A 24308-nucleotide genomic window follows, 5' to 3' on the forward strand; every position below is an offset into this window, starting at 1 on the left:
CACCGCAGGGAGCTGAGGGCCGCGGGCGAGTGCTGCGGGGACGGCCCCGCGGACGCGGGTCGCCGTCCGCTCGGGCCCTGCGGAGCGCTGGACTCGCCTACCGGGGCAGAGCAGGGCGGCTCGGGGATTTCCCCGCCCTTGTCACAGAGGCAAGGGCAACCGGCGGGGTACAGCCGAGGGAGCGGGGCACCGGCCGCTTCCCGTCCTGGCGGCCGGGGGCGCTGCCGCGGAGCCGGCCGAGGGCACCGGGGCTGGGGCCCAAGGCCCGTCGCAGCGCCGCGGCTCCCGCCGGCCGCTCCCGGGCCGTGAGGGGAGCGGCGGGCCCGCCCGCCGGCGGGGCGCGGGCTGCCCGGGCCAGTGGCTGGCGGCGGCGGCAGCAGCAGCAGCAGCTTTCAGTTTTCATTGAGGCCGCTGGTTACTGTTTAACGTCCCCACCCACGTTTCAGTTTGTTTAGTAAATCGATCTGATGCTGGGGCTGAGGCTGCTGCCCTGTCGCCATTGAGCAAAGTTAATTCACCCTCACACATACTCTTATCTCCTCCTCCTTCTCCTCCTTTCCCGCTTCGGCATATGGTGAGGACGGTGTCACCGCACCAAACAAGTCGCGCAGCCCAGCGCCGGGACGTCCGCGGGGAGCCGGGGGGTGCGGGGGAGGCAGGAGGCCTGGGGGATGCCGCCGGCCTGAGCTGCGACCGCGCCGTCGGAGGCCGAGGGACGGGGCGGCCCCGCCGGTAAGTTCCCGGGGACCGGCGGCCGCCCAGTGACACAGCCCCGCGCCGCCCGCCGCGCCGGAGGGGCGGACGTGCCCGGCGGCACAGCTGGTGGCCAAACGGACAGCAGCCGGCTCGGGGGAATTTTAGGTTATTCTTTTATTATTATTTTTATTTTTTTTCTAATTCGCCTGGTCACGTGTCCCTGTTATCGGCTCCCGGGGCGTTGCGGGGAAAGGCGCAGCACTGGGCGCAGCCCCGGGCCCCGGGGCGGGGTGTGTGTGCGTGTCCCCGGGAGTGCGTGTCCGGGAGTGCGTGTCCCTGTGTGCGTGTCCGTGCCCCGGCCGCGCTGCCTCTGCGCCGCGTCCGGCCGCACGGCTGCCTGGCGCTGTGCTGGCATTTGTGGCTTCTCAGCGACCGAAGTCACGGCTTTGCAACGGATTTAGGAACATTCTCTAAAGGCTGTTTTGGTTTTGCCTCCCTTATTGATTTCTCCGCCCCTGCCCTCATGGTCACCGGTGTAGCAGATAAATTGTTATTGTAGAGATGTGCTAGTAGTAGCGCTTGGCCAGTGCTGGATGCCTTGTTAGAGAATCTCAAAATACTTAGAGGGAAAATAATTCAAAGAGAGAAATTCAAACATGAAACAAGGAAAGCAATCCAAGGGTGAGTTTTGCAGGCGGATCCAGCTTTTACAGTGCTGCAGGTGCACTGTTTACAGGGTACCTTTGATGAAAGCCAACTTTCAGATGTCACACCTGTGAGTCGAACATCTGTTCCTGTACCCTGAAACAGGAGATATAGTCAAGCATTTTGGAAAGTAGACAGTAGATTACAATGGTATCAGTATTATAAAGCGACTTACCACATTTTTAACAGTGAATCCTATTCCATAGTAAACTATGGCTTGTTAAATTGGACCTTCCTCTGTGTAGGCCTTGTAAAGTGCTGCACATGCTTTGATTTACTGTGATTTCTTACCCATATTACAAAGAAAGTGGAATAATTTAACATAGCAGCTCTGTTAATTGATGCTGAGTTCATTAAAACTGAGCTAGTGAATAACTTACTATGCTGCACAGCTTTCAAAGCCCAACTCTCTTGTGTGCTGAAGAAAACTATAAAGTGCTATGTCATTTCCCATATTCCTTAAGACATTTTTACATCTCACATAAGAGGCATATTAAACATTTATATATATATGCAGGTGGTTTTGAAATATGATGAACACTATTTTTGTGATTTCATTGTTTTCCTCCTTTTTTACAGTCATATGATAAGGGGAAGAGGGACAAAATGCTTAGTGGTGGTTCAGTTCACACTTCTCATTATCCTTCAGCCTCTGAAGTATTCAGAGAAGAAAAGAATGTGAAAGTGCTGTTTTCATTGTCCAGTACTCTGTGTCCTGTAGCCCCTTCTCCTACTGAAAGACACTAGGCTGCCTAAGTCTCACTTCATACATGTATTAAAAAAACCCCAGTCAAACAAGTGTAGGACAGGATGCTGTTACCTTGTTTATGGTGTTACCTTTGATTTTTGCAACTCACACATTTAGACTCATTTCCTGGAATACAAAGCAAAACTTTGTCTGCAACTTACCTCATATAACAAGAGGAATATCTCTTCCAAAAATTTTAGTACTTAGTAGATGTAGTTTAAAACCAGAGCACTGCAGAGGTCCAGTCTGCAGTTCCAAGATGGCTATTGGAAAAAGCTTCAGGTGGCATGGAGCTACCACTGCCCTCTATCTTGCCTCCTACCATGGAGGTCCAATGAGGAAAATGGGTTTCTTGTGGCCCAGCTATAATAGGCAGTTCCTTGGATGGCCAAGTGGTGTTTACTTCTAATTTGTGCACAGAATTAAATTATCACTAAGACAATTCCCTGACAGAAGTGTCCTTGTATAAACATGTCTTTTCTGCTCCCTTCCCTCAAGATACAGCCCAGTATTGCTTGGCTAGGTTTGAATCTCTGAATCAAGTCCTGCTTGATTTTGCTGAGTTTCCCAAAACCTACAGTAGTGCAGGAACAGGACTCAGTCCTTATGCTCGACATGGCTTTGCTTTCAAACTTTGTGGCAGACTTTGTGTCATGGGCATAGGGACTCAATACTGTAAGAGGCTGCCCATCTGTTAACCCTGTGGTGGAGAAATGGGGTCTCGTATGTCATCAGTGCTATCTGCAGGTCTGCATCATGTACATCAGTTACCACTGCCTATGAGAAAAAAAAACTACTTTAAACAATTTAATTGTTGGCAGGTCATTAATTAAAAATCCTGAAAAATATTGAAAACTAGTAATATGGTCACCCATGTGATGGAAAAAACCATAAACTTTTTGCTTGTTTTTGGTTCATTTGGGAATTTAGTCTATTATAAAAATAATTCATGACTGATTTAAGACTGCATCATTGGTATAGGGGTGTTTTGATCTGAGCAGGTGGTGCTTTTACATCTGCCAAATTGCAGAGGCAATGTACTCCATGTATTAATTGATAAATGGATTATTTCACTGTGTGGATCTCTCTGCCTCACTTCTCATTGTTTTTGAAGACCCATCTCTTGCTTGTGAGCTTTGAAATAGTCTCTGATTTTTTTTTTTCATTCGATGAAGTTATTTAGCTCTTCAGAAGTATTCCATTTCTGTGTTTGAGAATTAATATTAAGCCTGAAAATCAGTTTGATTTGCCTGTGTTGTGCCAGGGGGACAGGAGGTATGTCATATCGGGTAACTGCATTACTCTGGTAAGGTAGATTTGTAACATAGACTGCTTTAGAATATGAAGAGAGGTTTTATTTGTCTGGCAAATAGTTACTTGTTGTACATGGTAGTATATTCTGTAATAAAATTTCTCAGTGAAAGTGTTGCTGCAACATGAAAGAATGTAGGGTTGAGAGAAGGCATGGCTCTTATGTTTTAATGTATCTTAATGAATGATGCATTATAAACATATGATGAGAAAATATGGAAAGTGCATTTCTAACAGATTAAGATGTTTGATTGTCTTGCAACAGCTTTGATTGAATCAAATATTTTTCATTTCAAATTCTCAATTTTAAAACAGCACACCCTAAAAATCAGGTCAGAATGGTGTGTGTAATGTCAGAACTGAGATCTATCAAATGGAAAGGCTCCAACAACATTTTCAAACCTTTCTCAATTGTCAATTTAAGTTAATTGAAAATGAAAGGTCTTGCTTTCAGGATTGGGCCATTTAAATAGAAGCCTGCTGCTTTCATTTTGTAGAAGGGCAATCTCCCTCCACATACGTGTTTTTAAAAGGTTCATTCATAATTCTCCCTTCACACTTCTATTGGAAATGACAGAATTCATTATTTTGAGTTCTTGAACTATTTTTCTGCAACTTGAGTGATGAATTGTATGAGATCTAGTTCATAACGTGGCATGGCAACCCACAAGATTTAAAATTCTCTAGGCTCGATTTGTCTCTTTCTGGCACTCTGCTGGCACAGGCAAGGGAATCTTCCATGTGCATCTTCTGCCTCTTACAGAGCAGGAGGTTGGGATTTTTTTTATTTAATACTGATCAAGGAAAAAAACTCGCACCCTTGCTCGGTAATTCACTGGAGGTAGCCAGGCAACAAGGACATACATTACAGTCAGCAGTATACAAGGTGCTGTGAGAATTTTCCTTGCCTCCTGTTTATCTGGGAATACAACTGCAATAGAGCTATACACACAGCACTGTTTCCACTCTCTATTTCTAACCTGTAGTTTGTCTGTAGACTTCTGGGCTTTTTATTTATATTTACCTCTCTGATGGAAAAGGATTTCTTGATGTGTATCTATTCTTGCCTAAATAAAGGAATTTGGCTCAAGTGGGAGAGGGGGACAGAGACTCCATGAAATGACAAATATGACTCAGTTTGCAATTGATGGTGCATCTGTGGGGATGTTGCAATGAGAATCCTCTTTTTGAGAGTAATTTTTGTCTGAGGTTGCTAGGCTACACCAGCCTGGGTTGGACTTGGAGACAGTAGCAATGTCACCAATTACTTGCTAACCAAAATAGGCCTCACTGACAGAGAGTTATGGTGATTGAATTTCCCTTTTTCTTGTTAAATAAAAGTATTTTCACTAACTGCTGACATGTATCAATGCTGGGCACTGAGTGGGACTACTCTCAGAGCTGGTCCAGGATGCTTGAAGATTTCTGACTACAACAACCCAGTTGATCATATATCTTAAGAACTTTTTGCACTTCCTGCAGCTACAGTTTGTTTGCTTGTTTCTTTCTTTCTTTATAAATTGATGACTCTGACAAGAAAGATGATTCTTAGTGTTTCAGAATCATACCCCAAAGTGTCTTATGCCTTTCAGGATAATAATATTTATTTCTTTGCAAAGAAATGACAGACTGACCTTACGTTAGCTGATAAAATTGCCTCTGTAAAGGTCTAGACAATACTCAGAGACACTAGACAGAAAAGAGATGGTGACCATGCTGTGATTGCCCCTTAATACACAATCCCTGTCCTTTCTCGGTCTCGGTGTTAGCTTGTACCTGCTGTTGTAGTTACAAGGATAAAATTATGATTTCGGAAATGAATAGGATTTTGTACACCAAATTGCTGAATACTTCCACTGCTTACTACTGCCTACTTCCAAATGCTAAACAAATTGAAAACAATCTTTTCTGCTGGACTATTTGTTAGGCATGCAGTGGCCCTATTAGGTGGAATAGAGATCCCATACATTGGCTGCATGGAGAGTTTTATATGGTTTTTGGGCAGTTAGCCTTTGATTCATGTATCTGCTTTTGTCCTCACAAAAATGGAAGTAAGTTTTTACTTACAGAGGAGAAAGCAATGCAGAGCTTTTACTGCTAGTTCTGATTTAGGTGCTAGACACTATCTACATAATAGGCATGTACTATCCTTACATAATATTTCTTGCCTTTTGGAAGAACAGTGATATTTCTGACTTTCATGTCCAAATCCAAAGCATTTCCAAAAGATTTACATTTTTAAAGAGGCTGTAATGTCTTCCAACCCTCTTGTGTCTGTTCATGTTTTAGAGTGTCTTACCCTGTATTACTGCTTTTAACTTTCTTTTTATTTTGTCTTTTTATCTGACTATCTGAGCTTTAGTAACTATATTAATATTGAACATGAGATTTTGCCTAGGGTTTTAGGGAGTCTTAGGGACAATGCTTTTTAATTTACTTCAGTTTTGAAGTGCCAGAACTTAGCGAGGCATAAGTTTAAGGTAGAACTTTAGATTTGTACATAGGAATATGAATAACTTTGGCTATGATAGTAAGAGGGAAAAAAATGCAGAAAGGTATGCAAAAAAGAAACTCAATTTTAATATGAGATTTATCTTGTTATGCATAATTTTAGACTCTTCTAGATAAGTTACAGGGATACAAACTAATCTCTTTAAGAGTTTGGTTCTGACACTCAAGCTTGCATGGAAAAGTAGATAGTTATATCAAAGACAAAATACTATCTTCAAAAATAAAAATAAAAATGAAATAAAAGGAAGTTTCCTCTTAATTTCCCCAAAAGAGAAAAAGTAGCCTCAGGACTAGCGGAAGAAGTTTAAGTTAAAAAATGCAAAATTCATTAAGCTAGTTGCAGGTGTAATACTCTAGCGCTGTGAATGGATTTTGTTTCTTTGTTCATTACGGCTTTTTTAGTTTAAAGTGAATAAAAATGAAGAGAACTTACCTCAAATAAAAACTACTTTACAGGATCTGTATCTCCTTAACTATTGTTATTTAATATTCAGAGTAAAACCTAAGTAGTGTGAACCAAAGCCCCGGTGCCCCGGACTTTACAATCTATACTACATTTAAAAATGTAGGTGCATTCTGTACTTCAGGGAACATGAGTCTGGTTTGAGCTTTTGGGTTAATTTAAGGTCCATCTTAGCCAGATTTTTCAGGTTTCACTCAGATGCCTTTGTTTCCACATATGTAAGAGCTGAGAAGAAAGTGTACAAGTTCCCTAGTGCAGGCTGATGCATTTTACTTCCATTTTCCGGCTTGGCCGAAACAACCAAGGCAGTGTAAGGCATTAGCACCGCTTGCTTCTCCACTTAAGCTCTCACCTGTCCTAAATGTGATCGTCCCCATAACAAAGGTGCCAGCATTAATACATATGCTTGGCCCCAGTTGAGATGGTTGCTTAAATGGCCAAATGCAGGCAGCTGCGCATTGATCAAGTGGATGTTGAACTTGCACAGCTGAGGTCTGCGCGTGTGCCCGCCTGTGCTGGCCCCGCTGAAAAGAAGAGTCAGTCAACAAAATCCGTAATTTATTTTCTGCTAAAGAGTAGGCTGACTGGTAGATACATAATGGAATGGGCATTTGCCTGCTCAAAAATTTATGGAGGGCAACTCATTTCACATGTTTAAGATGTTGATTAGAGGTAAATAGAAGAGCAAGGAACTCCAGTAACGTAAGCTTTCCAGTATCAAGTCTATAAAGATCTTTTAAATAGTGGAGTAAAACTTGGAAACTTTCAATTCATGGGCTTATATTTCAAGGGCAAGGAAATGTTAAGCAGTTTGCATGCTCTGGATGAGAAAGGTATTCAAATGTTAACAGAAATTTTGCCATGAGTTTTGTTAGTGCAGAATTTAATAGTGGAGTTTTTATCTTATTTTAATCTAGTAGGTCAAGTAATTTATTTCCCAAGATGAATTTGAAGCTGAAAGAGGGCGGAAAATGAAAGACGTTCTTAATGATAATTCGCAAGATGCTGTGATACCATAGAGCATAAAGGACTATCCTGAAATTAAGATACATGTACGAATTGCAAAAAACTTGGCAGGCAGAAAATGAGCACAGCTTTGAATGGCCTGAAGAAAATATCTGTGAGACTGCAGCAATTTTTTTAACCCTTTACGGTCAGTGGTCTTATGCATTGTGTAGCTTTCAATTTGTAGGTCAGAGCTCTTGCTTTCTCTAAGAGGATGAAAAGTAGCATTGTGAGCAGTCCAAGCAAACAAAGTGCTTGTTAAACCTCAGCTGTATAGTGAAGGTTATGAAGGAAAACCCCTCTTGGCACATAAGTATTTTATTGGCTGGACAAAGTAACATAGTTAAATAGTTGGAGGGAAGCTGCTGTTTAGAACTTAACTGCTTATCAAACATAGAAAGGCAGCATGCTCTTGGAAGTTCCTATGAAAATAGCTTCTTTTTCTGCCTTTTCTGGTAATTTAAGGAGGCCAAAGTAATAGTTTTATATTTTTCAGGTTAAGAGCTCTAGTCTACCTCAGACCAGTACAACTGGAAGCAGACGCTTTAGGGAACATGGTTTAGAAATCTGGAAAATGGATTGTGTGGTGCATTCTCCACAGAGGATACATCTGCTCGCCACAAGTGCAGCTTGTAATCCTGGAAAATCAAAGATACTCCATTGCTCTTAGCTAGGTAAAGAATTCAGCATGTCCTGTAATCCTTGATTAGTCAAAAGATTTTTTTCAGATATGAAGAAAAATCTGTGGCTTGCTAGTGGCTCCTGTTTGCAGGAATCCCTTTATTTCAGCTGTTGTGCTTTCCCATTTACAGTTTGGAATGGGTCTGCCAAAGAACACAAACATCCTCATCTTACCTTCTTTCTCTGTGTCCTGATCCTAATATCACTGAATTCAGATTTCCTCATAATTTTTGTTCAGACCCAGTGTTGGCTTTTTGCGGTGATCTTGGCCGAGAGTCGGTGTAGTTAAAATAGAACTGCAAGAGGAGCTTGTGTATGGACAAGGATAGGGTATTTTCGTGCTGGGAATGCTGGAAGTTACTTATAGTGTATCTCTTTACATTTTTAGATACAGCGTTTGGAGATATATGTATTTTCTCTATCTGTGAATCATACAAGTCTGCAGGTTGCTTGCCTTCTTGCCCTGATACAAAACATGTAATGCTCTTATTATTATGTGACATAGTTAGATTCCTGTTGAAAATCAATAACCTTCCCATAAAGCAAGTCTTGCATCCTTTCTTAAATTCATTTAGAATCATTTTGTATGCCTCATTAGCCTTGTAATTTAAGAAAGAATAAAAGAAAAAGAAAACAAACCAGCCACCTAATATTAAACAGTGTATGTAATTTAATTTTTCCAACCAGGGGGGATGTTTATGACACTAAATATATCTGCTAGTCTATAAATACCTGTGTTTATAGTTGAACAGAGCAGTGGTTCTCAAACTGTGCTCTCTCAGACACTTAATAATACACAATGTGCTGTAGGTAGCATTATGCCACTGCTACCTTTCTTTTTTCTTTCATCTGCTACAGTGCTTTCATGGAAACTAAAGGTACCAGATGAAACACATTCCTAAATATTCTGTGCAATCACCCATTAGAAAGTGGATGGTCAATGTGAATAAATGAAGAAATTGCTTTAAAAACAGACCTTATACTTATGCACAGTCAACATTTAAAGCAAAAGTTATTAAGTTCCTGAAAGGAAAGGCACCATGCGATATAGAAGAATATTGTTGACTTCTATGTAAAACTCTGAGTGAGTGTGTTTGAAGTTCCTTGAGAAGATTATGGTATGAGAAAGAGTCACTAGGTTTTATGCATATTCCTTGTAGTAACCCCATGGGAATTACACCAAATTAAAGAAATGGAATGGGGCTAATGATGACCTACAGAAAAAAAAAACAACAAACAAAGATAGGCATTATTTAAATCTCATGCGTAATGAATGTGTGGAAAAAAAAGAATTGCTTTGTTTATTAGTACAGTGACACCTACTTTATCAAGTAGTAAAATGTGCCACAACACCAAAGCAGATGCAGCTGTAGTAGGCATAGTTGTAAGAAAAGAATGCAAAACATTTAACAGCTGCTTTATTAAACAATTCTTAAATTTTATAGTGGAGATATATTTTATAAATTTCTATTTCTATTTCTATTGCTATTTATAGTATATTTATTTTTCACATGCAGTCTGTACTGAGGAATTTTGAATTAAGTAAACTCTTTACATATTTAAATTTATCTTTTATGAACAGTCTCCAACAAAATAAAGGCAAAAGCAATAAGTATTTCTATAGTTTATAGGGGTTTTTTGGTGTGTGTGTGTTTTGGCTTTTTTAACAGATCCTTAAATTATTATTTAAATTTTGTAAAAAAATTTAGTAATTAAAAATTTTCGAGTAGTCTAGGTCTTGACCTATTTTTCAGTTTGTAGGAACTTCACTTGCAACACTTTGGAGTGATGTCACCCGTGCGAGAACTTTGCTGTAGACTGTTACTTAAATAAAACATTAAGGTTTAGCAGCTATGGTAAGAAACATTGTTTGTTGTAATGAAGGAAAGAATCCCACTCGTTTTGAATTCCCTGAGCAATTTCTTCATGCCTATTGATGCCTGTTGATTGAGCCTTGATGCCTGTTCTGTCTATATTATTACCTATGTCAAATTAATCAATTTCAGACTTTGCATGTGTATCATTAAAGAACAATCATGTTCATTTTTATTTAAGCAAAATTGTTGATTTTTTGACCTCTGTGAAGTTAAACCTTGACTTTTCCCACTATATATATTTTCTCCCATTTTTATTATAGATGTGCAGTTCCATCAGAATTGCCTTGCTGTAGCTGAATGAAAATAAGTGTGTGCAAGTTATTTATATACACGAGTTTTAATAAGTAAGAATGGTGTGTGGAGATTTTTTTTTCTGTACAAGGGTTGATTGTATATGTCTTGTGCTTGTATTTGGGAGTTTGGCTTTTTTTCGCTTTATTTTTTCTTTGTCTCTCAAGTAGCCCACAAGCTTTTGCTAAAGATGCAAGGAGAACAGCTGCCAGGGTATTAAATGTAGTTTGTTGGTGGACAGTCACAGCATAAAAAATGTGGCATACCATGTTCTTATTGCATTACTGTAGATTTCTACAAGCAAATTCTTTGGAGAGAGAGTGGGTTAATCTTGGAGGAAATTTATTCTTGTTACTGTAACTTACTCTTGAATGAGGAGCAGGAACACCATCCTGTGTGTTAGGGCATCTATTACAGTCTGTGCATCTCTAGGACTGGAGAGCTTGGCTTTAGGGCAGAAAGAGACATAGCTGAACCGAAAACAGATGAAAGTCAAGATGAGGAATTTGGTGAAGATATGTATAGGGTATTTGTAAGGCTCTCCCACCTCAGGTTTGTAAGGGATGAAATGAAATGACTGACCTCCAGCACCTGGAGTTGCTGTGGCCAGGAAGATCACAGTTCAGACATCAGTCACAGCAGCTACTGAACAAGGTTGGACTTCCAGATGGAACTATGTTTGAAAAGGGACAAAGTCTGCAAAACTTTCCATTGCTGGGCCTGGAATTCTGAGTAATCTGTTGTCCACAAAGTTTTTGGAGAAAAAGAGCATACTCTGTCTGTGTGGCAAAGAAATTTTTATATGTTTTGGGAATCAGCAAGCTGTTTGCAAGCAGAGGAGAAAAAACAGATTGATGCTAAAACTATGAAATATGGAAGCAGTTGAGAAAGAGCACAGAGAAGGGGTAAATAATGAAAGAGGTGCTTGCTTTAGGCACATCTCAGACTGTGGTGTTGTAAGCCAAGAGGAAGCATAGAACTTAATTTGAAAATCGGGGGCAAAGGAGACGGAGGTGTGTTAGTAGGCATTAGAGTTTCTAACAATAATTATCACCAGAGGTGGTGTGGTGGTTAAGATTACAGGTGACTGAAGAACTCAGGTTCAGTGCTTAGGCAGTAGTAAAGTGATGACCTGGGAGAGAAGGTAGAGGGCTTGGAACTGAGTGTTGCAGGAGTCCACAAGGGAAAGATTGTCTGCTTAGACAAAAACAGATATTGAGACAAGAAAAATGAGCAAAAATAGTAGCAATAGATTTATGTTACAAAGACAGTGGGACAGTTGAGGAATGAGAGAAATGTGTATGTATTACAAGGCATGTATACATATGCATCTTAGAGGCTCATTTTTAATATACTGCAGTTTGTCAAATTCTTTAATGTCTCATTCTATACCAAATGCACTTGTATGGAAACACTTTGGTGTAAACCTGCTAAGAAGGAGACACTACCCTGAAAAGTCACCAAGAAATGCTAGCAATTTTTCACTGCAGCCTAACTTTTGAAAAGCTCTAACTGAAAAAGTGAAAAATAGTTTGATTAATAACATTTCATATTTGCAGCTGAATAAAGAATTCTCAGTACCACTTTTTAACAAAATGTTAAATTTTGTTAGATTTTAATAGCCACAGAGATGCCAGAACATCAGCATCAATATACTGTTATTAGTACATCGCTGCTGTCGTGTGGCATGCGGGAATATTTGCATCAGTTCTGCACACTCTGTTACAGATCACTCTGCTGACCAAACTAAAGTTAATTAAGTTACACCAATTTAAAAATCACTGTGATAGAAGGTAAAATTACTTTCATCATTTTCATTAAACATATTTTCATTGTGCGACACTAATTTTTTAATTCAGTGCTAACTCCCTTAGCGTGTTGCTTGATTGAAGCAATTTTATGGGCTTGCCTAGCTTGTACCTCAACAATGGAACAGTATGGATACAGATAGTTGCTTGTTCTTGACTGCAGAAATTACTTAGAGCTGCCATTATAAGACAAAGCATTTTCTACAGTAGAGAACTGTAACTGGTTCTTTGCTCAGTCCCTTTAACTCACAGGTTCACATACAGTGGCTTAATTCCAGACTGGGTAAATGCCTGCTACATAAATGCTTAATTTTTGGTGTTCTCCAGACATATATTTGAAAGAAAAGCTTTGTAATCCAGTCGTATGAGGTACAGGTATTACAGTCTACTTAGGGAATCTACTATTCTGTATTCTGTACAAAGCTATTAAAGTCATATCAACAGAAGAAAAATAATGCATAGACGTAGAGACAGAAATTAAAAAGCTTTTAATAGGCCACAGAAAAAATGCAGTAAATTTTGAAACAAAAATAAATTAATTCCTCTCTAAGAGTTCTTTCAACTGTGCGATCCTCTGAAGCGCAGTCCTTTGTGCTAAGGTATAGATGATGTAAACATAAAGGTTTTTCTTGCCTTCCTGGTCATTCAGACTGTTAAATGGCTGAGAGAAAACTCAGATGTGCACAAAGGATTTTTAGGTTTTGCTATTACAGTAAATAATTACTATTTACAGTAATCATAGTTTAGCAACATTAATTCCACTAAATGTGTGACAGTCTGTGTCCCCATTTATTCGAATGATAAAATTTCAGCTGTTTGTATTTCATCTGGAAATCACTTAAGATCAAAAAGTGTATTTTAGACAAATCAGCAATTAACATTGACACTCCAGTGTGCCGGGAAGGAGGTCTTGTTTTTATTAACACTTTCTCATTTGGCAACAAAAGAAGTGATAGCACCTTCCCGTAGTTTGGGTTTACTTGATGAAGCAAAATAACTCACAGATCTTGTGAGAATGGGACCCATAGGATTGGTTGTGGTCCACTTTCTCATTTATGATTTTTTTTCTTTTTCATTTTGTTTGAGATTGAATTTGAGAGAGAGCTTTGTTCCGGACAGTAGTTTATGACAGTGGGCTGAAGAGATGAGATTTCACTGAATCATAGAACGAATACACAAAGAGAAAATATGTGAAAATTGAAATGACAAGGTAGAGTAGCTTGGTTGTTGAGGTAGATAAAAATAACTAGGTTCTCAGGGAAATGAGGTGGGGATTTTTTTACTGAACTAGATTTACTTTGAACAAGGGCAGCTGAGATGGAAAACCTAGACACTATAAAAACTTGATGGAAACAACAACAAAAAAAATTCGTCCTGCTTTTTCTTGTAACATTGTGTTTTACTATCTGTGTGATCCCAAAGAAAGCAAACCAGAGTCCATCTTCTGTCAATGTAATGCATCTAAAGGACTAATAAATAGATTTGATTAGAGTGGATTTCTTTTTACTTTATTTACTATGCAACATTGCTGTCAGAGCACCTTGAGATTTTGAAATACACAGTAAAATCTGTGTGTTCTGCCAGCTGTTTTTTTTTTTTGTTTTTTTAAAGAGCTAGATTAATAGTATATTTATTTTACTTCCTTTAGAAGCACTGGGGCAAGTTGTGACTGGTCTTAGACATGTGAAATACACCTTTGTGAACAGAATAATAAAGTCGGCTTGATGCCATCGTGCTGCAGGACTGACCGAGATGTGCTGGTTGGAATTAAAAAAGCCTGGAGTGCTAACAGAGCTCTGCAATTTCTGAACAACTATCCCATCCTCTCTCACATGGCTGGAAGAAAGAGAATTCTTTTACTTTTGGTGAACAAGGAGTTAATTTCAGGAAAGCTTCCTTTAACTGTTTTACAACGGCTCTGAGAGAAAGCAGCCATTGCTAGCCTTGGTGGCACACATGGGAGTTCGATGCACCCTAGGAATGTGGAGCTTTGTAGTGAGAGGAACAAGCCAGGGCTAAACCCCAAGCAGGACAGTGTTTGTTGTCTGACTTTTTTATGTTCTTGATTTTAGTACCTGAAAAAAAATCCATTGCAGTCAAATCTCACTGACTTTGAATGTGTGAGGACTGTAACATATTTTTCAGGTTTTGCCAGTTTGCTGAGGTTTTCTGCAGAAATGTGGATTCTCATATTTGTTTGCTTTTCAATTTCTGTTACTTCCACTAGATTCCCATGGAGTATTGCTTGCAGCTATTCTGGATAATTATTTTTCACTCTACCAAAATTACCAGTCTGGCACAAAATAGCCACATTCTCATCCAAGCACTTTAGCTACCAGTTACTTCACCAGTGAGGAATGCTTGTGTAATGTGACTGCACTGAGCTCTTACTTCTCCTGCATAAGCAAATGGTGACAATTTACACTGTAGTTTCACTCTTCTGTTTTGCTACTGGATAGTCTTCAGTTAGTTGCCTTAATTGAGAAGTATCCATGGAGCTATACAAAAATACATGACGGGACAGTTTAAAAGCCCATAATTTAATTTGCTGACTTCTAATTTACCCTATAGCTGAGGTTCAGAGCAGACCCCAAACTGATCTGCACCATTGCTGTGTTTTTCATATATTATCATGATGTTTGTTGGCCTAACTAGGCCGAATGCCATTTGCTACCATAGTGAAAAGGTAGCCTTTGCTCTAGGATCTTTAACACTTGGTAAAGTATGATCAGGAAAGGTAACGTTTCTACTGCAGACCTGACTTACACAGCCCTTCTTTATTTGCCGAAATAAATTGGCTTCATTTTTCATAAGTGTAATTTTCTGTCAAAGCCATGGTAGATTTTGAAAAACAGTTTACTCCATCCACTTTTTTGCCAGGGTGACAATTTGCAAAGAAGGAAGAACTTTTAACTTTTTGAGAGTATTTTGATTTGTTGTTGTGGTTTGCAGTATTCCACACTTTGTTCCTGTGTGTGTGTAAAACTAATTAGCTTTGAAACCTTTGAAAGTACTAGTGCCTCTGGTTTGGGAAAGTTAACAGCTGGATGTTCAGAGGTGTTAAGTAAATGTATAAGAGGAGGGTAATGCATACACTATAATGAAAGCTACAATATCTGATGGGTTTGTAATAAATACACCAAACATTGAAATAATGTAAAATGAGATTTCTATTTGCTGATGACATTTTACCAATCTTGCTCCCCCACACTTCTTGCTGCCATCTGCTGAGGTGAGTTTTTGTTTGATGTTTATACCTGACCCAATGGAACTTGCCTGTGACTCCTTTAAGTCCTCTGGGGACATCTGGTTATTTGTTAAACAACTAACTGGGACTGCCAATTTCCTTCCTTAAAAACCATGAAGTTAATTAGTCACCAAAGTTAGAGCAAGAGTGTGATGAGACATACTTGATATGAATGAGAAGATGGATTGTCTTAAGAGTTGGAGAAATTGACTGAAGTAATAATTCCATTGCGGTCATATTCTCATTCTTATGCAATGTAAATACCATCGTTACAAACAGCTTTAGTATCTTCTCTAAGTCTTCCTACCCTTAGGAGAATACTGCCACAGTTCAGGTTGCAGGAGTTCAGGAGGCTAAAAGTAATTGCCATGGTAGTTTCAAAGACAGCAGATGGGATCATTGGGAGGTACTGGTGAAGGACCATGACAGTCACGGTAAAGCTGCTTTTGGTTTCATCACAAATAGGTAATAAGTTCGACCAGAATGGTATTTTCAGGCATTGACCACCACCGCAACTCTGCATCAACTCTGTATCAACTCTGTATCAACTCTGTATCAACTCTATTTTTTATGAAGCATCTTCTGGTGTGTGTGACAGTTAAACCTTTTGAAAGTAGAATGTTACTCCTTGGTTCAATGACAAGTCTGTCCAAAATTTTAACTTAATTTTCTGTGCATACATATACATAGGTGCATATACATGTATTTTATGGGGCAAATATATATATTACATTATATATTTCATTAGGATTGTCACATTTCAGTAGGGTTGAAAACGTGGTGGTCATTGTTCAATAATGAAGGGAGATGCAGCCCTTGCCCACAACACATTTGATGAATGTCTTTGACTAAGAAATTAAGTTATTTTCTACAGTTAGCTGGTCTTCATTCTTATCAAAGCTGTGGGGCTTTCCAATGTCAGGACACTTGGTGGGTGGATACTTCTCAGAAGAATAGAGGACTTATCAATGTTTGCTTAGGATCTATTGCATTCTCAGCCATAAAAGTAGCTATGCTGTCTACAGCACTCATAAATCTTCACTTAGTCAAGGCTACTGTCTCTTTCATCATACAAGGTTGTGTTTTAAAAAATGAGCATAAATGTTTTCCATTTAAAATGAGTATAAAGTAATTATAATCTCAAAAAACCTAACTTTCTTCATTGCTGGTTTTGAAAAATGTTACCATAATTCAGTATGCAAAATCATCTGACTGCTTATTGGCTGTGCCAATAAAATCTCTTTACCCTTACAAGGCAAGCATATTCTCAGGCACATTCTCACCAGAGGGCACTGTTACACATGCTCTTACAGATAATTTTCTTCTGGTGAAAGTAATGTCTGGTCCTGAAAAAAATGGTGTGTTAGATTTTGATGCACATTTTTCATAGGGGAGCTCTTGCAAATAAGGTAGTTTGAACTGGTTTAGTCTCTTTAAACTACATTTTTCCTTTTGAGAAATGGCCATTACTTCTAAAGATAATGTTTTTGAAGAGGGTCCATCTTTATATGTGTGAATTAACTACATTGTTTCAAACTCCAGTATATAAAACCTGATTCAAAACAGTCCTAAATCTTTAGATTGACACTGAAACCGTAGCAGAAGGGCAAAGACATTTATCTTGTTCCTATGGTTTTTTGTTGAAGAGGATGGAAAGGTAATACAAAGTAAAACCGGTAATTTAGCTTTGGATAATTGTTATATCTGCTCATTATTAATAAAAAGCATATACTCAGGCAATATGATCACACAAAGAATCTTTGTATCTATGCAGTTACACAAATTTGTATTTCTACTAGGTGAATGAAGATAATTGAGAAAAGTAAGTAATGGTAAAATTTATGCTTCAGGCTATATTTTGTTGTGGAAATAGCCTAGTTTTCCCAGATCTCTTAAGAAAAATCTTACTGCAATGACTTTTCTTCCTGATTATATGTCACCTGTATTTTTATTTATATTTTTGATCAAAAAAGATATTTCAAGTTCTCTCGGATCTGTTTGGGGCTTTTGCATGTGTATTTTTAGTTCACTTTGCTTTAGTAAAGCAGATTTTTTTTATTTTTAAATTTTAGGCGAATCCATTATGACTGGTCTGTTTGGCAGTGACTGCAGCAAGTGAGCGGCCATTGAGAGCCCAAGGTGGCTGGGGGTCATTTGGGGTGACCAGTAGTGACATGATTTCCTGTGGTGGCACAGCAGCTGTGTGAAGGGCTGCAAGAGACAGGCAACCAGGATTCTTCTTGCTCTATTTTAAATGCTCAGCTGTTCAACTTTTCCCTATTAAGTTCTTGCACATAGTACTGGTGAAGCTGGCTTTACTTTCATGCTGTTCACAAGTAGGAAGGTATTTGAAGGTATTATTATTTCAGCTATCTTGTTACAGTTTGTATTTACTAATCTGTCTCACTAGTCTGTGTCTGTCACATATCAAAGGACTATGGAAAATGGTAAATACTATGCCATTTTTAAAATTATTTTTTTATTTATTTCTAAAAAGGGTTGCAGATGAAATCTGTGGAACTACAGTCTGAGCTCAGTGAAAAAGAAAGCCTGATACAAAGAATTTTTGCAGGAAGAGTGCACACTGCATAAGAATCACTAGGTGCAAGGATAGAGATATGTTATTGACATAGGTGTGCCTCAGTGAATGTCCTCGTGGTGTGTGCTCCTTGTGTCCTGGTCTCTGATTGTCCTGCCTTGGGAGAGCAAGCAAATACCATAGCTCTTCTCCTGCCAGCAGGGTTAATGAGAGTGAAGCAAGGCTGCCAGTGCCCTTCCAGACTTCATCCCAATGCAAGATGTAGCAAAGCTGGGGTATGTCAGGCTCAGGACCCTTCAGTGCTTTCTGGTTGTGGTTTTAGACATTGTCACAGTATAGTCAATGTTCCAAGAAGCTTTTGGCAAATTTCCTCAAAAAAACACGTAAGGGAACAAAGCTACTATGGGTTAAGATGGAAGATTTTTCCTGGATTAATGATTGTTTAATAGAAAACAAAGGGCAGGGCTAGGATTAGGCTTAAAGATAGCTTTTGTACTGAAAGGAAATTGCTAACTAAGTCACATATAGACTTGTTCAGATAGACAGATATTCCTGGGACTTCTGTTGTTCAATACATCCATGAGGACTTACTGAAAGGAATCGATACATGAGGTTGCAAAGTTTGTCATTACTGCAAACCCGCTGCTGCAGGGTACATCTAATGTGTACCCACATCTTAGGTATTGGATGTGGACTTGGTAACCCACTTCAAAAGTTGAAAGAGAGCTTGCAAAGATACCCTTTACACCTCACCTTAGTGTCAGTCAAGATGGCAGCCATCACAGTGATACTGGGCAGGATTTTGTAACTATTTCATTTGTTTTGGGTGAGGAGCAGGGTACTAAAGAGAACAGACACTTTAGTTCTTTTCTCCACAAACTCTGCACTGGAAATCCTGGTAAAACAGATGTGTTAAAGCAGTCAACACTGGGACTTTTAAGCATGCCACTTTCTTTTCCATTAAGTGTTTTGTAATTTCTGCTGATTTTTCTGCAAGTCCCTTTGATTATAGTTAGTGCAGCCTTGATGCAGCGTGCTTGAATTGCTATATCAGTGAGATTTGCTAAAATAAGTCACACATGAATTGTAGGCCATTATCTATCATTAACTCATCTAGAATTTCATGACAAAGTAAGTGCTATGTCTAATGTGTTTTCTCAATTGTTACTGGCTGTGTTGTTTTAGTATATCAGAATATGGCTGATAGTAAAGTCACATGCAGTTTAGATACATGGAAATCAGTTTTGGGGGGAAAATGGTTTTAATTAATACCTGGTAATATTTAAAATTATCTAAGTTTTTTCAGTTACTAGAATTTATAATGCATTTATTTCTAGGAAATACAAACTCTTATCATCATGCTACTCTAGAGAAAATTTAAGACTAGGGTCAGATTTTCGTGCATCAAAAAATTGCTATTAGATGCTATTTAAAATACATTCTACCTATCTTATGTGGTGTCTGTAAACTGATCATCTTGTCTGCAAGCAAAAAGGAAGATAAATGGCTGTGGTTGCTAGTTATCTTTTCTTTTGAGAATGGTGGTACAATGAATATTGTTGCTATGTGTGTGTGTGTGTGTGTGTGTGTAGGAGGAAATTTTGGGTGGGAGAAGTTGCTGCACTAGATACGTGCTTATTCAGCCTCTTCTGAATGCCAGAGATCCTGTTCTTTCTTCCCTTTTTTATTCTTTCAGTTGAGGATATTTTTCAGCATGCTGGTTCCTAGTAGGGTGAGGCCAGCCATTATCAAGAACCATGGGTTCTCTAACTGCCGATTTACATATTAAGGTGCCTGAATACTTTTGAAAAATCTCCACAGCTCCTTTTTGTGGGCATATTTGATCTTCTGCTGATTTGTGTTTTGTTGATACTTCTCATTTCATTTTGCCCACTGATATTTTTTTGAGAAGATGAGTTGTAAGCAGGCCTATGATCTCTTTGTTTACCACCTTCAGTGTTTAGAAGTGGGGTCAGAATGTTCTCTGCAAAAGGAACATGAGCAGAGTGGTATATCTCAGTGTTTCTTCTTGTTTCTGTTTGTCTCATCTCATCTCATCTCATCTCATCTCATCTCATCTCAATTTTCTAAAGACTTGATACTGGTTGGCTCAATGTTTTCTGTACCATGTCTTCCAAAACAGACTGTTTCCACTAAAATTATTGTGAGCCTACAAACAAATTAATAAATATTTTTGTGGCATAAAACAATTGCAGAGCTTCCTTTTTATGGCATAAAACCCCTGAAAATGTTATTTTCTTGGTCCGACTAAAATGTGATTATCTTTTATCAGACTTGCATTCCAGCCATCATCTGAAGATTGTCCTCAGACTCATGTGAGCTTCTATTTCTAGACTTATGTTTATTTCTAGGTTCAAATTTGTCTTTTCTAATTCTACTTTTTACTATGAGTTCCAGATAGCTTTCTTCATCAGCTTGTTTGAAAGACTTATCCTAAATGATACATGCTTTTTTAAGACTAATAGGGATTGTGTCCTTTGTCCCTTAGTACTACCTGGGAGATAGTACATGTTGTTATAGTTTGAGATGTAGTGCTGCTCTGTAATAATTTGCACATTTTGTGTGTGGATTTGGTTACTGAATGGTATACTTTATGACTACATTCAGTTAAATATTGTGAGTTTATTGTGTGATTGTATTTGTTTAGCTTGATGTAGATATGTTGGAAAATCAAGAACAGTGGCTTGATAAAGCATCGATCTACTAACATTTTTCATAGAATTAATACCATTTTCTTTTACATATTTCTGATGAACAATGGTTTCAGCAATGAACTTGTCAGAGTGAGAGGTAAAAGTCTCTGTTCATTAACTCAGGAAAATAAAAGCTTAATAAGACTGTAAAGAGTAAGGAACAAGAGGACTGACAAGAAAGGGTAGCAGAATGAAAAATTTCAGGGACTTGAGTGACTTGTAAGGTGAGACATGATTAATCTCATCCAGAGATTGAAAAAAAGCTGTTTGATCATTCTGCTCTTCACTGGTCACAGGTTCCCAAAAATAAAAAAGGTTAATCTTGTTGGCTGGTTGGCCTGGTGTAAGGCGCTGTACTGCAGCTCTGGGCCTTAAATGCTATTGGGTAGAGAAGAGGCCATGAATTGGAAGGAGTGGATGTAAACATGAACCTTGGTTTCAGTGTTGCATCTAACTATTGTTAGAGAGAAAATTTCTAATTTGCTAAAGTTTTAAGGAACCTTTTTTAACTTTAATTAACATTTTTTCATAATTCAATTAACTAACATTTTCTTTATTTTGACAACTTGCTTGATCCCTTGTTTTTCATTTTTCACTGTCATTGTTTTGTAGGTGCTTTTTCAGAAAGTGTATATATTAGCCAAAGTTTTGACTTAGCCTAGTACTTACCATTCTTGTCAGGTCTTTTTGATGATGTTACTGTAATGACTAAAGAATGAATATGGTGAATGTTTACAAAATTCTGGAAGTTTTCTTCTTAGAAATTACACATTTAAACCTGCTATATTTATAAAAGTGCATGTGTTGTAACTTCTAACTTATGAGCACTTTTCCTTAAAGATAATGGGATTGCATTGAAACAGGACCCTATCTAAATATGTCAAATTGCATAATACCCTATATACACAAAAGCATGCTCTCTATATATATTTGTATGTATATATTTGTTGAAAATAAAATTGTAATTTAAATTTGTAGACATTAATTTTTCTATATATTTTGTTAATTTACAGTATCCAGGTAAATTGGTATTGATTTTCATTCTGGAAACTAAAATTGTAACTATTAGTGTGACTGTATTTGCTTATCCAAGACCTCAGTGCCAGGTTTTGCTATTAAGATTAGGTAAAGTACATGTTGGCTACATTTTAACTGCAAGTTTTTAGAATAGTTTAAACATGTAGGTAAACAAGCCGCAGTATATATAGTCAGTGTAGGGTTTTTTTAAAAGGTCATCTGTGTAAGTCAGCTACAAATCAATTTTTAGTTGCCAGTCGTCTTGTTGCTATTATTTATGTTATGAAAATTCTATTAAAATATATTAAAAATGTTTTCATATTTTTTATTGCTGGATAATTCAGACCACATTATTGACACTATCTTGTGATTTATTTTTAGCTTCTTTATTTAAAAAGGTCTTCTAAATTTAGGGAGGCATAAAGTTGACAAAAAGCTACATATGTTTTTCCAACCCTCTTCCAACTGCCTGACACTTTGTCAAGAGTGTAAAATTATGTAGCAGAGAATAAAATACGGATTAAGGAAGATTCAATCATTCTGAAAGAGGCACTACTTTGTTTTGTGTTTTGGTTTACTCCCATTATTTTTTTCTTCTTTTTTTCTCCATGTGTCCATGTTTTGTTTCCCCCTGCTTTTAAGCAAAATTATGTGATTTATCATAGTGCTTTACTTTGGATCCTAGCTCACTAAAATAATTCAACACATAGCTCTTTTTTATTATGCTTTTATTTCAGCAAGCCATTGTTTTGCACAGTAGGATACTGTTTGGACACGTGAAAATTCAAATGAAAAAGGAAATTTTTTCCTGAGCAGTTTTTGACCAACTTTTCTAAGTAGAGCATGCTTTTTGTATAATTTTGGCAATCTATATACATTTTCTATATATTGTATGCACTTGCTTGTGCAAACATGGCCTGTTGTATGTTTTGCTTACAATATTAATGCAGCATATCTGGGTCACATCACTTATGTGTTCTGACTAGTTGCTACTTTATGGCCAGGCTTCCACATTTGTGCATCTCATTCCAGTTTCAAAGATGACAGATACCCAGAGCTCAATGCAGAGAAACAAACCACTGCTGAAATCTGCAGTAAAACCTAGAAAAGTCTAGGGAAGATGGAGACAGCAAGAGAAGAACAAGCAATGCAACAGATTTTAGATTGACATAGAAAGAGTTGTAGAACTAATCACTAATCACAGTATGCTATAGTTAGTACAACTTTAATTTGACTGATTGTTAAGTATTTTGGGGAGAGAAAGTCTGATTTGTCATCAGATTCACAAGTATATAGTTAGATTTTAAATACCTTTCTTACAACTAAGCATATGTCTATAGTCTAATAACAATAGCCACCAAAATACCATTTGATATTTCCAGCTAGTTTGGACAGTACACTCAAAGGCTAAGGAACAAATTAATATGTTTTAACACAACATCAGTGCAGCTATGGAAATTTTTCTTTGTATCTGTCTTACATGCAAGTAGATTTGGGCTGAATTTGAAAAGCTTTCTTTTCCCCCTTAAAACTGATTTTTCTTTCTGTGAGGTTTTATATTTTTGCACTGTTCATGTGAAGCAGGCTTTAAAACATTGGACATAAGTCTGAGAGTAATAATAACCATGGATTTGAGGCAGAGGAGAATTAGTAGTAGCTCCAGGTTTCAGTGGGTGCGAAGGTCTCTGTCATTAAGGACCACACTAAATAAACATGCTGGAATATGATTGTTTTATTGCTCTTTGCTCATTTTATGTCCTTTTATTGCCCTACTAATGACTGTAGAATTAGGTGTGTAAGGGAGGTCTGAAAATGTAGAACTAAAAGAGGTACATAGAAAAGTGTGTGCTTCCTGTAGAGAATCCAACTTCTCATCATGGATGATGGCGAGACTAATTTGCCTTGCAAAGATGAGTGAGGGTAGGGAGAGAAGCACAGAGGGAACCCCAAGAATAGATCCATATCTAGGCTTCATCCTCACTTTAGTACCCCTGATGATTTCTATGTGCCTTTATAGTGATCCCAGTGGGAGAGGCTGTGTCATTTCAAGTATTGTTTTTTTCCTCCACTGTTAGCCAAATGGTATATTCCTGATCCAGGGGCTATACATGAAAATACAGAGAAGAATTAATTTTTTATATGTTTAACTATTGAATAAAATACTCTAATATATGATAATGCCAGAATCAATCTGGCATGCTGGTGTAACAGTATCACTTCTGAGGACAGAAAGTACTGATGGGCTAATAATTTTACTGCTTTCTATTTTGCATTCACTGCAGTTTACAAGATCAATAAAGAATGTAGTACCTCAGCAGACTTACAGTTTAGACTGTAAGAATCTCTGTTCTTGTCTAAAGTCCTGTTGTACCTAAATAAGGGGAGGTAGTTTCATCCCTAGTGTTTAGAAGTGATTTTCTGTGTGTCAGTTTCTTCCAAGGGAAAGTAGTATGTATTACCCATAAGGTTTCAAGTAATGTGAAAGGCAAAGCAAAGAATGTTGCTGAAGCAAGTGGATATTTTTGAAATACGAAAATCTAAAGATGACATGCTTTTATTTCGAACTTAATAGCATGAGGTTATATTTGGGGTGCAGAAAGCAAATTGTCTTTCAGAGCTTTATGAGTGACCAGTGCATATTTTGTTTGGATTTAGCAGTTGCTCATAAATGCATAGACTACACATTCATAAGAAT

The sequence above is a fragment of the Corvus cornix genome, chromosome 2 (genome assembly GCF_000738735.6).
Source record: "Corvus cornix cornix isolate S_Up_H32 chromosome 2, ASM73873v5, whole genome shotgun sequence".
Lineage (NCBI taxonomy): Eukaryota > Metazoa > Chordata > Aves > Passeriformes > Corvidae > Corvus > Corvus cornix.